Source organism: Odocoileus virginianus, chromosome 1 (genome assembly GCF_023699985.2).
Source record: "Odocoileus virginianus isolate 20LAN1187 ecotype Illinois chromosome 1, Ovbor_1.2, whole genome shotgun sequence".
Taxonomy (NCBI): domain Eukaryota; kingdom Metazoa; phylum Chordata; class Mammalia; order Artiodactyla; family Cervidae; genus Odocoileus; species Odocoileus virginianus.
This window is the reverse complement of record NC_069674.1, coordinates 99,836,785-99,852,972: the sequence shown is the minus strand read 5'-3', so window position 1 is coordinate 99,852,972 and position 16,188 is coordinate 99,836,785.

Below are 16,188 nucleotides of genomic sequence, written 5' to 3'. Positions count from 1 at the left end.
CACTCAATATGCCAGCAAATTGGAAAACTCAGCAGTGGCCACAGGACTGGGAAAGGTCAGTTTTCAGTCCAATCCCAAAGAAAGGCAATGCCAAAGAATGCTCAAACTACCACACAATTGCACTCATCTCACACACTAGTAAAATAATACTCAAAATTTTCCAAGCCAGGCTTCGGCAATACACGAACCGTGAACTTCCAGATGTTCAAGCTGGTTTTAGAAAAGTCAGAGGAGCCAGAGATCAAATTGCCAATATCCACTGGATCATTGAAAAAGCAAGCGAGTTCCAGAAAAACATCTATTTCTGCTTTATTGACTATGCCAAAGCCTTTGACTGTGTGGATCACAATAAACTGTGGAAAATTCTGAAAGAGATGGGAATACCAGACCACCTGACCTGCCTCTTGAGAAACCTGTATGCAGGTCAGGAAGCAACAGTTAGAACTAGACATGGAACAACAGACGGGTTCCAAATAGGAAAAGGAGTATGTCAAGGCTGTATATTGTCTCCCTGCTTATTTAACTTATACGCAGAGTACATCATGAGAAACGCTGGGCTGGATGAAGCACAAGCTGAATCAAGATTGCCGGGAGAGATATCAGTAACCTCAGATATGCAGATGACACCACCCTTATGGCAGAAAGTGAAGAAGAATTAAAGAGCCTCTTGATGAAAGTGAAAGAGGAGAGTGAAAAAGTTGGCTTAAAGCTCAACATTCAGAAAACAAAGATCATGGCATCCAGTCCCATCACTTCATGACAAATAGATGTAGAAACAGTGGAAACAGTGGCAGACTTTATTTTTGGGGGCTCCAAAATCACTGCAGTTGTTTACTGTAGCCATGAAATAAAAAGACGCTTACTCCTTGGAAGGAAAGTTATGACCACCTAGACAGCATACTAAAAAGCAGAGACATTACTTTGCTAACAAAGGTCCATCTAATCAAAGCTATTGTTTTTCTAGTAGTCATGTATGGATGTGAGAGTTGGCCTATAAAGAAAGCTGAGGGCCAAAGAATTGATGCTTTTGAACTCTGGTATTGGAGAAGACTCTTGAGAGTTCGTTGGGCAGCAAGGAGATCCAACCAGTCCATCCTAAAGGAAGTCAGTCCTGAATGTTCATTGGAAGGACTGATGTTGAAGCTGAAACTCCAGTATTTTGATCACCTGATGCAAAGAGCTGATTTATTTGAAAAGTCCCTGATGCTGGGAAAGATTGAAGGCGAGAGGAGAAGGGGACGACAGAGGATGAGATGGTTGGATGGCATCACTGACTCAAAGCACATGAGTTTGAGTAAACTCCAGGAGTCGGTGATGGACAGGGAGGCCTGGTGTGCTGCAGTCCATGGGGTCACAAAGAGTCAGACACGACTGAGCAACTGAACTGAACTGAACTGAATCATTATTACTGTCCCACTCTTGATTTTCTTCAGTAAATATTTACATATTTACATGGGATTCTAGTTTATCTTTTTTTCTGGCATGTTTTTAGAGGCTAGGAACCTGTCTCTTTCCTATCTGAATTTCTGACTCATGGTAGATATCAAACGAATGTTTGCTGAATGAAGACCTAGTTTGTGTGAACATTGGTCTTTGTTAATAAGGAATACATGGTGTTGAAATTCACCTACTAGTGATTTTTTTCTTCTATGGCCATTAATGCAATGGTTTTCCTCTGCAATAAGCATTCATGTTCTTTATTCCAACAGATCTGGGTCTTCTTAGTAAAACCAGTTAGTATTTTTTATCTAAATGTCACTCTTGACAGTGGAGTGGGGGTATTGCTTACTAATAACCTTTTGATATGTTTTATTAGCCAAAAATAAATAATAAATCACCCTCTGCCTTTTTCATTAGCCTCTTAGGGCAACTAAGGTGTCAATACTTTTTATGATAAGCATCCGATTGATTATTAACCTCTTTTCTGCTCATCTGCAAAATAAGGAGGCCGTATATGATTATTATTGGGAATCTTTCTAGTCCAGGGCTTCCCTGGTGGCTCAGTGGTGAGCCCAGGAATCACAACCGCTGAGCCCACATGCCACAACCACTGAGACATGCACACCCTAGACCCATGCTCCACAGACAGGTCACCACAATAAGTCTGCACACCACAACAAGAAAGTAGCCCAGCTTGCCGCAACTATAGGAAAGCCAGGGCACCAGGGAACACACAGCACAATCAAAAATACATAAATAAATAAAGTTTTCAAAAAGAGAACCTTTCTAGTCTATAATCTTTTATTGAAACATCGAAACAAGTCATTTTTATAATTTTTTTCACTTGAATTAAAAATAGCAACAATAACTTAATGGACCTTCACAATAGTTATCCTTAATTCAAATATCATAACATTATCTTTATTTGGTATACATTGTATAATATCCTCACAACAGTTAAATATGGCATCATACAATGAAAAATTATTGGGGCAAAACAGAGTTTAAATTCTGTCTGTGCCCTTTACAGAGTTTAAAAGATGACATATAATTAGTGAACTTTATAAAACTTAAAATCTGACAGGCACCAGACTTCCAACCCCACATACCTACTTGGCTTATTCCAACATAATTTTAACATTCTCCTAGTGAATAGGAATGGATGCAACAATAATTCATTTTATGATAATCATTTGAGGGATGCCAGATATAAGAAGAAGGACAAAACTTTGTCTTAGTTACAGAAATCACACAGAAGGCAAGCTCAGGGTGAAGATATTACCTTGAGATGCCCTAACAAAATAACATAGGCTGGGGGGCTTAAACAGACAATGGACATTTACTACTTACAGTTCTGGAGTCTGGGTAGTCTGAGATCAAGGTGCCGGCGGATTTGGTCTATCTTCCTTTTCTTATGACACAAATCCCATCATGATGACTCCACCATCATGGCCTCATCTAAACCTATTTACCTTCCAGATACCTCACTTTCTAGCACAATCGCATTTCCTTAGGGCTTTAACATATGAATTTGAGGGGGACACAAGCATCCAGGTGGGCTTCCCAGGTGACTCAGTGGTAAAGAATCTGCCTGCCAGTGCAGTAGACACAGAAGACTCAGGTTCGATTCCTGGGTCAGGAAGATCTCCTGGAGAAGGAAATGGCAATCCTCTCCAGTATTCTTGTCTGGGAAACTCCAAGGACAGAGGAGCCTGGTAGGTTGTGGAGAGTCAGACAAGACTGCACAACTGAGCACACACTAGTATTCAGTGCCTGTGCTGTGTACTTAGTCACTCAGTCATGTCTGACTCATTGTGACCCCAGGAAAGAATACTAGAGTGGGTTGCCATGGGCTTCTCCTGGGGATCTTCCCAACCCAGGGATCAAATCCAGGTCTCCCGCATTACAGGTGGATTCTTTACCATCTGAGCCACCAGGGAAGTAGGTATTTAAACCAAGTCCTCTAAGGATGGAAGAAGGCAGGGAATGGGTATGACTCTGTAAGCCTCCCATGATGCCTATAAATAAACAAAACATTCTATACACTTGTTAAGCTGCTATGACTCTTCTCTATAAGAGATTTTGATTTAGCATGTTTGGTGCAATTTCTGGGAATATGCATTTTTATTAATTGTTCTGATCAATTCTGACTCAGGCAGTCTCTGAACTACTCTACTACTAAACACTGGATTAGATGATGTGTGAGGTCATTTAAGTATCTAAAATGCTGATTACAGGGGCTTACCTGGTGGTCCAGTAGTTAAGACTCCATGCTTCCAATGAGGGTGCGTGGGTATGAACACTGGTTGACCAAGTAAGATCACACATGAGGTCAAATAAATAAATAAATAAATAAAATGCTGTTTACAAAAGCTCAGGAATTCATTAGAATCCCAGCTGACTCTTCTGTGTGGCAGTATAAATAGTCAAAAAAGAATACTACATGTGAACTATATGTTTTAAAAAGGACTTAATGACCTTGGTAACCACTATGGTGTGGTCACTCACCTAGAGCCGGACATCCAGGAGGCTGAAGTCAAGTGGGCCATAGGAAGCGGTACTATTAATACAAACAAAATTAGTGGAGGGGATGGAATTACAGCTGAGCTATTTCAGATCCTAAAATGTGATGTTGTTAAAGTGCTGCACTCAGTATGCCAGAAAATTTAGAAAACTCAGCAGTGGCCACAAGACTGGAAAAGGTCAGTTTTCATTTCAACCCCAAAGATAGGAAATGCCAAAGAATTTTCAAACTACTGCACAATTGTGCTCATTTCACATGCTAGCAAGGTAAAGCTCAAAATTCTTCAAGCTAGCATTTAGCAGTATGGGAATGGAGAACTTTCATCTGTACAAGCTGGGTTGAGAAAAGGCAGAGGAACCAGAGATCAAATTGCCAACATCCACTGGATCATAGAGAAAGCGACAGAGTTCCAGAAAAACATCTACTTCTGCTTTATTGACTATTGTAAAGCCTTTGACTCTGTGGATCTCAACAAACTCTGGAAAATTCTTCAAGAGATGGGAATACCCAATTGCCTTACCTGCCTCCTGAGAAACCTGCATGCAGGTCAAGAAGCAATAGTTAGAACTGGACATGAAATAACAGATTGGTTCCATATTGGGAAAGGAGTATGTCAAGGCTGTATATTGTCACTTTGCTTATTTAACTTCTATGCAGAGTACATTCTGCGAAATGCCAGACCAAATGAATCACAAACTGAAATCAAGATTGCTGGGAGAAATATTAACAACCTCAGATAAGCAGTTGATACAACTAATGGCAGAAAGCAAAGAGGAACTAAAGAGCCTCTTGATGAGGTTGAAAGAGGAAGAGCAAAAAAGCTGACTTAAAAACTCAACATTCAAAAAACTAAGATCATGGTATCTAGTCCAATCACTTCATGGCAAATAGAAGGGAGAAAAGTGGAAACAGAGACAGACTTTATTTTCTTGGGCTCCAAAAATCACTGCAGACAGTAACTGCAGCCGTGAAATTGAAATTAAAAGATGTTTTCTCCTTGAAAGAAAAGCTATGACAAACCTAGACAGCGTATTAAAAAGCAGAGACATCACTTTGCCAACAAAAGCCCACATAGTCAAAGCTGTGGTTTTTCCAGTGGTCACATACAGATATGAGATTTGGACCATAAAGAAGGTTGAGCACTGAAGAATTGATGCTTTTGAATTGTGGTGCTGGAGAAGACTCTTGAGAGTCTCTTGGGCAGCAAGGAAATCAAACAAGTTAATCCTAAAGGAAATCAACCCTGAATATTCACTAGGACCAATGCTTAAGCTGAAGTTCCAATACTTTGGCTACCGGATGAGAAGAGCCTACTCATGGAAAAGACGGTGATGCTGGGAAAGATTGAGGGCAGGAGGAGAAGGGGCGACAGAGAGTGAGATGGTTGGATGGCATCAGCAACTCAATGGATACGAGTTTGAGCAGATTCTGGGAGATGGTGGAGGACAGGGAAGCCTAGTGTGCTACAGTCCATGGAGTTGCAAAGTCAGACACAACTTAGCGACTGAACAACAGCAACATATGGGTTACCAAGATAATTAGCAGAGGAAGATTAATACGTCATCTTGGAGATTATTATTTTTTTTAACTAAACTAGAAAGAAATAATTAAGATCTCTTCTTGACCTTTGCTTGGCACAATGAACTTATTTTGCCATGGGAACAATAGTTATTCGTTGTTAACAGATTTTCCTTTTCATACTTTCTCCTCTTCTTTTTCTTATTTATTCGTATTTTCTCCGGGACACTAAAAATGCAACTTTCCATATTTCCTATATTACCAGTATCATTGGTAAATATTCATGTGTCCCTATACGTACAGGTTATTATTTTCCCTTTTTAAAATTCAGTTTCATGAAGCACTCTAGGCCATTGTGCACATTCTTTAGTTTAAATTGTTTCTAATTAGAGTATTAGCCTCATTAGCTTTTTTATAATGCCCTGGAGCAGTTCAGTTCCATTAGTGTTTTTAAAAAAGGGCTAACCCAGAGGAAAAAACTCAGAGCATCTGATTTCCATAGTCCTGTACAGTCTGAAAAGCTACTTTACTTCTCAAATGAGGACATTTTTGTTTGTGGTGTTGTCTACTTTCATGGTAATATATACTATTAAAATCTACAAGATAGATAATCTGGACCAGTGAAGCAATATGAACTCAGTGATAGTTTTGTCTTTTGCTCTGCTTCTTACCACCACAAGAAATAAGCTTTCTTGGTGTAGCGGCCACTATACTATCAGGAGCTCTTGGCCAATTTACAGGTCAAGGTCTGCTAAAAGCTTCTGAGGAGCCAAACAATTTAAATACCCTGCGGTTAAATTAAGCAGCTCTATTCAAGTAAACAACAGTAAAGGTGATATTACTTCCACAATTCTTTTAACAATTCATGAATTCTCAGCCAATGTGGATGAGCTCATCTAATCACCATGGTTAAAACAAATGGAGCTTAGATTCTGCTAGTTTTTTCTTCTTCACCCACAAAATTTAATTTGCTGTTTTCTTTTTAATGGAAGATATTAGGGAGGAGAAAGCTTTGAATTGTATTAGGCTGGTTCATATTCCAGCCCTGTCTTTATTAATAGCTTTAGGGAGACTATGCAATGTTCTGAGTTTTAGAGGTTTTTTTCCCCCTACATGTATATTGTATAGACATATTACAGGTTATTGATATAAGAGCCAATTAACAGGCTTAGTACAATGCCTAGCATGCACATTGCTCTTAATAAATAAAAGTAGTTACTTTTTAGCAAGAGACCAAATATTGATATAGGTGAATGTTCCTGTCTTTCTTCCCTCACTCCCTCCTAATCCTTTTTATTTTTTCCTCCAGACTAGAACAGGTGCTTCCCTCTCTGCCCCTTTTCCTATCTCCATGATCTCCACACCCATCCCTTCCCCCAGTTGTCTGATGGAATCCAGTATTTGCCACCTTAGCCTTGTTCTTCCTGTTTGCGTGCTATTTTTCTAGAACATCCTGACTCTATTGTTATCAAAAAATATCTTTTCTTTGGATTCCATTCATTTCCATTTCCTATGTGTTTTATGGGCTTCCCTGGGGGCTCAGATGGTAAAGAATCTGCCTGTAATGTAGGAGACCTAGGTTTGATCCCTGGGTCAGGAAGATCCCCTGGAGAAGGGACTGCCTACCCACTCCAGTATTCTTCCCTGGAGAATTCCATGGACAAAGGAGCCTTGTGGGCTACAGTTCATGGGGTCACAAAGAAATGGACACAAATGAGTGACTAAGACTAACTGATTGGCTCATTGGTTACCAGTCAGAGCAGCAGAGGGTCATGCTCTTCATTGCTCCTTTAATAAGCATAGTGGAAAGTTCTGATCTAAAGCTAGAACGATCATTAGCTAGGGCCTGGGGCAAGTATGTAGGAAGGTCAGTCATGTGGGTAGGGCATAGGTGAATCAGGCACTGGTCCAAGGAGATGTACAGAGAGCAAGAGAACAACCACCTCGAGTGGCCTGATCCTATGCTCCATCCCTACAAACCCCTACAGGTCTTGAAGTCCAGGTCCCCTGCTGTTTTACCATGTCCCTGAGGTCACGTAGGTAGAGGCCCACTAACCAGATGCCAGACGTAAATCACAGACAGCAGCAGCCACAGGGGGTCAAGAGTGTAGACAGTGTAGACACCTAGTGTGCTAAAACCAGTCATCCACCAGCACATGGGCAAATTCTGCAGCCAAGTACTTACCAGGTCAATGGAGAGGAAGTCAGTGGTGGCAGTACCCTGTCCAGTTACAAGGAAAGTAAGGCCTCCCCTGGTTTTTGCAAACCCAGAGACCTCCATGGGGAGAGAAAGGCCCTGCTTTGAAGGAAATGTTCCATTGGTCTCTCCAGGAACCAGCAGTTACATTACAATTCTGACTGCATTGTTAACTTGAGTGCAAATAGGGATAGACCCATCAGGTTTACCAAACAAAGACAGTTAATCCCACTAGTTGGACCTGTATGTTCAGAAGGCAGCCTATTCCACTCCATACCACATAGTGCAGAGGGGCTCATGAGGTGTCAAAGTTTATGAAGTGTTATACAGTAATGGTCACACACAGCGGCCCTTCATATGTATTGACAGGAAGATGTTAGGAGTCTTTCCCCTTCATTGTCAGTCATCCCCACATGGTCACATTAGCTTAGGGTGCATTAGTTAGAACATACCCTAACACCCTCACACACACACAAACCAAAATGGCTTAAAGACTTAAATATAAGACATGACACCCTTATAACTTGTAGTAGACACATAGTCAAAACAATCTGACATAAGTCAGGCTGATGTTTTCTCTGTTCAGTCTCCCAAGGCAAGAGAAGCAAAAGCAAAAATAAACCAACGGGACCTAATCAAACTTATAAGCTTTTGCACAGCAAAGGAAACCATAAACAAAACGAAAAGATAACCTATGGACTGGGAGAAAATATTTGCAAATAATGTGACCAACAAGGGCTTAATTTCCAAAATATACAAACAACTCACACAACTCAAACAGTATCAAAAAACAAACCAATAAAAAAATGGGCAAAAGACCTAAACAGATATTTCTTCAAAGGAGACATACAGATAGCCAACAGGCACATGAAAAATGCTCAACATCGCTATTACTATAGAAATGCAAATCAAAATACAATGAGAGGAACTTCCCTGGTGTTCCAGTGGTTGAGACTTCAGCTTCCAATGCAGGGGATGTAGTTAGATCCCTGGTCTGAGAGTTAAGATTCCACTTGCCTTGCAGCCAAAAACCCAAAACATAAAATAGAAACAATATTGAAACAAATTCAATAGACTTTAAAAATGGTCCACATCAAAACAAGATCTTCAAAAAAAAAAACCACAAAGCGATACCACCTAACAACTGGTCAGGATGGCATCATTAAAAAGTCCACAAATAACAAATGTTGGAGAGGGTGTGGAGAAAAAGGAGCCCTCCTACATTGTAGGAGGTGCAGCCACTAGCAAGAACAGTTGGAAGATTCCTCAAAAAAGTAAAGTGTTGCCATATGATCTAGCAATCCCACTTTTGGGCATACATTCAGACAAAAAACTCTAATTAAAAAAGATATATGCACTGCTATGTTCATAGGAGCACTGTTTACAACAGCTAAGACCTGGAAACAAACTAAATGTTCATCAACAGATAAATGAATAAAGAACATGTGGTACATATACACAATGAACTGAACCAAATACAATGGAATACTACTCAGCCACAAAAAGAATGAAATAATTGCCGTTTGCAGCAACATGAATGGACCCAGAGATTAATATACTAAGTGAAGTAAGAAAGAGAAAGACAAATACCACACAATATCACTTATATGTAGAATCTAAAATATCATACAAATGAACTCATCTACAAAACAAAAACAAACTCACAGACATAGAGAACAGACTGTTGTCGCCAAGGGCGAGAGAGAAAAGACACGAGACAGAGTGGGAGTTTGGGGTTAGCAGGTATAAGGTACTGGATAAACAAGATCCTACTGTGTAACACAGGGAACTATATTCAATATCCTGTGATAAACCATAACAGAAAAAATTAAAAAGAATACATATGCTGCACAGAAGAAATTAACACATTGTAAATCAACTATATTTCAATTAAAAAAAAAAGTCCTTCCTGTGAATTTTCTTGAAGATGAAGCACTTTTGTAAAAGCAGAGTACAATATCTGTCTATAGATGATAAAAAAACTTTAAAAGGGGCAAACGCCTGATTCCAATGTAACCCATATAGAAACTTGGTTACAATAACTAGAATCATTACTGATTATAATCTCAACCTTTAAGAACTTTAAACTCCGGAAAAAACGAACAAGCAAGTAATTGCGAACTGTGTTATACTAGTAGGAAAATGTATGCTTTAGTCTTCCTGTCTTAAGAAGGTAAAGGTAGGCAAACTTAGACCCACCAGCAATTAATGTTCCAGTATTTTATCCTCTTGCCAAATGCAGGAGACACAAGAGACACGGTCCGATCCCAGGGTTGGGAAGATCCCATGGAGTAAGGAAATTGTTAGGGGAAACACACTGATTGAAACCGCCCACCCTGGCCAGGCACCATAGTAACTATTTGCATGAGTTGTTTTACAACAGGAGGTCCTGATAAGGAAGGGGAACTAATAAGCTTCCGCCCACCAGAAGAGTTTGGGAAAGGTCAAAAGGAGACACCACCTGCCCGACCACCTCCCAGAATCCTTCTCTCTGGCATCCATCTTGGCTGAACAAGGCGTGCACCACCAGGAAGGACTCTGAGTCAGAATGATTGGCTAAAGACGACCCGGAAACTAATCCCATCACCATAAAACCCAAGACTGCGAGCCATGCAGCAGAGCAGTTCTCCTGGGTTCCCTCACCCTCCTGCTCTCCACCCGGGTGCCCTTTCCCAATAAAATCTCTTGTTTTGTCAGCACATGTGTCTCCTCAGACAATTCATTTCCGAGTGTTAGACAAGAGCCCAGTTTCAGGCCCTGGAAGGGGTCCCCATTCCTGAAACAAAATGACAACCCACTCCAATATTCTTGGCTGGAAAATTCCATGAACAGAGGACCCTGGTGGGCTAAATCCCTGGGGACACTACTAGGACACTATTGAGCAACGAGCACACACACATACATTTTATCCTATTTGAAATGACCCAGATGGTAAATGAATTCTCTTCATTTAACTTAGTTTAGTTGCAAGTTAGCAAAATCTAGAGAGACTGTTTTAGATAGACATTCCCAAAACATAATTAAGATTCCTATACAGTTTTACAAGGCCTTTTTCCCCCTTCACGCTTAGAGGTCACATAGGATTAAAGTTCTCAGAGTCCAAGCAGATCATTTACATCTCAAAAGCACAAGAACAGAAATACCAATTCCTTCTAAAAGCTAACTTCCTCTATTGGCATTCGCAAAAGCCAGTTTTAGAACGGAAAAGATTCCCATCTTGGCCATTTTCAGGGATTCCTCCCCTCCACCTTCCCGCCTCTAAATAGCCCATTCAGTTTAAAGAAATAACAGTAATAAACAACATTACTTATCACTCACTCATATTCACATGCCTCACTTTCAGAGGAACAGGAATCAGCATTCAAGTCAGACTTCACCTGGACTGTTATTAGCTCAACCTCTGTGGCCTTTTACAAAATAAAAAGCAACCACCAGCCCACAGCTGTGGCCACCACCTTTGGTCTCTAACTTCTCTTTTCCCTCCAGGATGGCGGCCAACATCCTCGCAATAACCTTATGGGTGTCTCTGAGTTCTCAGTACTCTCTTGGAGGCCCCACTCATCACGGACAGTCACCAGAGGGCCCCAGGTATTGTGCGCAGCCACCCTGGGATTACCCCTGCAACTTTTAGGCTCCACATGCTAGGGGGCCGGGCCTGCAACTTTCTACTCCCCACCTTATTTCCTGACATCTTGGGCTTATGGGAGCTTCCTGGGTCTTCTGGCTGTTCTACTAATTGTTGCCGCAGGCCTACAAGCCCTGTATCTATGAATCTATGCAACTTCAAGACCAAAGAAAGAGCCTGGAATCAGCAACACATGAATGGGGAAGCTTACACGTCTGAAGCAAAGTCCTGGAGCGACACCCAACTGTGTGCAGGCAGACTGCAGGGGCCACGTGGTGGCAGTCTCTCTTTCTGGGCGGAGGGGCAGGTTTGCAGTTATGGGGGAAGTGAGGTCAGGTGGGATCGTTGGTTACCAGGGAAACCAGTGGAGGACAATGCCCCTCACTTCCTCTTTGATCGGTAATCAGGTGGAGATGTTCTGATTTAAAGTTAGAAGGATCATTAATTGGGACCTGGGGCAAGCATGTAGGAAGGTCAGCATTTGAGCAGGGTGTAGATGAAGCAAAGGTTGTACTGAGAGCAAGAGAATAGTCATCTTGAGTGCCCTGATGATACAAGCCCTGAGTAGAAGTTATAATCACCATAGCCAGTCCAGTGAATGAGGTATTGATGGATAGGCAAGCCTCACGTGCGAACCTCATCAGGGAGGGAAAACTTTTCCTCGATTCCCTTATATTCAGTACTAGGGGCCTGCAAATTAAACAAATAAAAGACAGATGAACAGGAAAAAAGGCACACACTTTTTTATTAATATTTACATGCATGGGAGTTCACAGAAAAGAAGTGAAACTCCTAGAAATGGTTACCCTTGGGAGCTTATATACCATTTAAACAAAAGAATAGGGGATTGGGGCTTGCATTGATGATAAATCCTAGGAAAGTGATTAGGAAATAAGTTAGGTAACTAATGGGAGATAGAGGGTATTTTAGTAAGGTTTGTTTGTGAAAACTTATCCATCCGTGGTGATGAGTCACTCTCTTCCTGGTATGGAGAGGAGAGGAGGTCAAAGGGAGGGGAAGAAATACCTTCATAAAGGGAATTTTATGCCTGCTTTTAGGCAGATAATGGGAGGCTTAAGAGCTCTTTCTGCATCTGTTGATTATCCGTTGCCTTTAGTTCAAAAGGGACTTCCCTGGTGGTTCAGATGTAAGGAATCTGCCTGCAATGCAGGAGACCCAGGTTCAATCCCTGGGTGGGGAAGATCCTCTAGAGAAGAGAATGGAACCCACTCCAATATTCTTTCTTAGAGAATCCCATGGACAGAGGAACCTGGTGAGCTGCAGTCCATGGGGTCACAAAGAGTTGGACATGACTGACTGACACTTCTGCTCAAAATAATCCTTATGTCAAAGAAGCATATTTTACAGTGGCAAATCCTGATCTTCTTCAGCCTGAGCCAACCACCATGTAGACAGATGTCTACCCAAGCAGAAACTTACTCAGTCAGATCTAATTTCATGGTATGCTCACCATAATCGCATAAATATTATCAATATCAACTATAGATCTTCTTTAAAATGCAGACTAATAAGTCCTCTTTCCAGCCTGTCTCTGGAGATTTTGATGTGCTTTGTCAACAAGCATTCAAGGTGATTGTTATGCATTTTAAAAATTGAGAACTCCACTAGTGTACCTTTGGCAAGTACATATAATGAAACAAGCCACAATTTTCTTACGAAGAACTTTTACCTGGTTTTCAGTCAGTCCTGAATAATGAGTCAAAAGTTACCATCTTGAAAGTAAACGGAATTCTTTTCTCTAGTGTAAAAGAGATTACTGGACATCCTGCTATTTTACTCTTACCAGTCCTGGAAGTTGACATTATAAACAGAACCAAGCTGGATTCCATTTTAAGACATATCAGCATCCCCCAGAGAGTTCTTAAAAATCCTGATTCTCAGGTCACACCCCAGAACAATGAAGTCAGGACCTTTTGGAGTGGATGCAAGCATTTTTCAAAAGCTTGCCATGGGTTTACATTATGTAGATGCATACTGTAGATGCACTTAAGAATCAGTGTACTAGAGTCATAATACTCAACCCTTATTATTAGAATGCAATTATTAGAATAACCCAGGGAGGGTTTACTAGAGATCCATTCCCAGGGGTTTCCATTTAATCATCCTTGGAATTATCCCAGTGGTACAATGAATGGCCCATGTCGAGAGCAAAGACCATAGAGCCACAATTCAAAGTGAGAAGGAAGAAGGATGGTAAGGAGGGAAATTTACTTTCAGATTTGAAATAGAGAAGGGAGAGGGGGAAAGTGGAGGATAGGGTTTAGAGTTTCAGATTGAGAAAGAGGCTGCTGCTGCTAGTTTATACCAAATGATCTGGCATAGGCACTGTAATATAGATGTGAGTTAACAGTTCAAATATCCTAGTTCTGAATGCACAGTCCTTCTACTTGAAAGGCTGAGCAATTCTACACTCCAGGCTTTAGAGAGGCAGCTATTCTTACTTTTTGTCAACACCAGGTGTCTTTTTAAATAGCATAAGAAATGTTAGAAAAATTTTATTGCTCTTTAAGATATATGGTTGGCTAGGAAGACTGTGCTTCCCAGGTGGCTCAGTGGTAAAGAATCTGCCTGCCAATGCAGGAGACATGGGTTCTATCCCTGGTTGGGAAGATCCTCTTGGAGGAATGAATGGCTTCACTATTCTCGCCTGGAGAATCCTAAGGACAGAGGAGCCTGGCAGGCTATAGTCCATGGGGTCACAAAGAGTTGGACATTACTGAGCAACTGAAATTTACACTTCTATCAAAATTAATTGTGTATTTGATTTCTACATGGTGAACCTACATGGTGAACAAGATAGTAATTTATTAGAAACATTTTATATTTTTATCGATCACTCAGTTATGAATTGTTTGTTCCTTATATTTCTTAGGTTTTATACACCTGAACATATGGCTAGGATCTTGAGAGAAGTCATATTTTCCATAGTTGGAGAAATTTCATTTAAAGCAAAATTAAAATCATAGTATGGATCGACCTTGTGATTTGAAAATCCCACAGGAGTGATCAAAACAGTTTCAATAAGGTGATGACAATGTACAAATATTTTGGAAAATGTGCCAATATATAAATATGTAAGTTTCTGGGTCATCACTTACCTGAGAGTATCTCCGTGTCAGTTTTAAGCTTAGTGTTAGGTTTTTTAAAATGTGTTTGCTGTTTGGAAAATGAAACTCCATCACATAATAAATGACTTTCATTTATGCATCTAAACGGCTCATTTGGTCTTGGTCCAACTCTCCTTTGGGTGAGCATGTGGTGGTCTATCATTTGGTTCTATGTTGCTGGTCTTGCTTAATTTCTGAGGTCTTGAGATGAGCTCAATTTATGAATTTGCAAAATATGTACATTTTGCATAAATTATATTACCGCACACTGTACTCAAATATAAGTAATTTGTCATAAGAAAGTTTTCAGGCTTCACAGAATAACATCAGAATAGATTGTTAGCTTCTAGAACAAAGCAAAAAAAAATTTTAAATCCACAAAGTTCAACTCAGTTAAAGCTATATCACGTCAAATTTACATTTCTGGCTAAGATTATATTTTGTTTTTGAAGCTATAACTCCCTTCTAAAATTTTAATATAAACTCAATTTCACCTCTCAATGATGTGTTTGTTTCTATTCTCAGTTTCATAAAATATGAATTTCATTTCCTTTGAGAATCCAGCTAGGTATTAAACTACTTTCAACTGTTCACTCTACTTTTATGGTATTCACAAAATAAATATGAGGGTTAGATTATTGTTCAAGTTTTGTCACACTCCTATAAGGAAATAAGTCATAGTCTGACTTTTTTCATAGACATATACCATTTTGGTGCCCATGGTTTTCTTTTAAAAATAATGTACTATAAGGGAACAAAACTTAGGTTGCAGGCCAGGTAATTACTTTCTTTTCCTTAGAAGACTTTTATTAGACCACAAATATATAAGAGCATTTCTTTTTTTTTTTAATTGGGGGATAATTGCTTTACAATAATTTTGCTGTCTGTTATACATCAACATGAGTCAGCCATCGGCATACACACATCCCTCCCTGCTGGACTTGCCCCTCACCTCTCACTCTACCCCACCCCTCTAGGTTGTCACAGAGCACCGGGTTTGAGCTCACTGCATCATACAGCCAATTCCCACGGACCATCCACTTTGCATACGGTAAAGTATACATTTCTGTGCTACTCTCCCATTTCATCTCACCCTCTCCTTCCCCAACCGTGTCCACAAGTCTCTTCTCTATATCTGCATCTCCACTGCTACTCTGCAAATAGTCTCATTAGTGTCATCCCTCTAGATTACACACATATGCATTAACATATGATACTGGCTTTTCTTTTTTTTCTGAGATCAGACGAGATTGGGCATGTTCAGGGTGGTATGGCCGTAGACAGGCTTTGCTTTTTCTGACTTACTTTTATATAATAGGCAGGTTCATCCACCTCATTAGAACTGACTCAAATGCATTCCTTCCTATGGTTGAGTAATATTCCATTGTATATCTGTACCACAACTTCTTTACTCATTCATCTGTTGATGGATGTATAGTTTGCTTCCATGTCCTAGCTACTGTAAATACTGCTGCAGTGAACACTGGGGTACATGTGTCTTTTTCAATTATGGTTTTCTCAGGCTACATGACCAGTATTGGGATTGCTGGGCTCGAACTCTTCCAGAAAATTGCACAGAAAGGAAAACTCCCAAACTCATTCTACGAGCCCATCAGCACCCGGATACCAAAACCAGATAGCTATTAAAGTAGAATTTAACAGTACTTTGCTCAACGGTACAAAAACCAAGAGCAGGTTTCACACACAAGATTTTGCAGACAAAGTGGTCTCTTTATTTTAACTATATCAATACTTT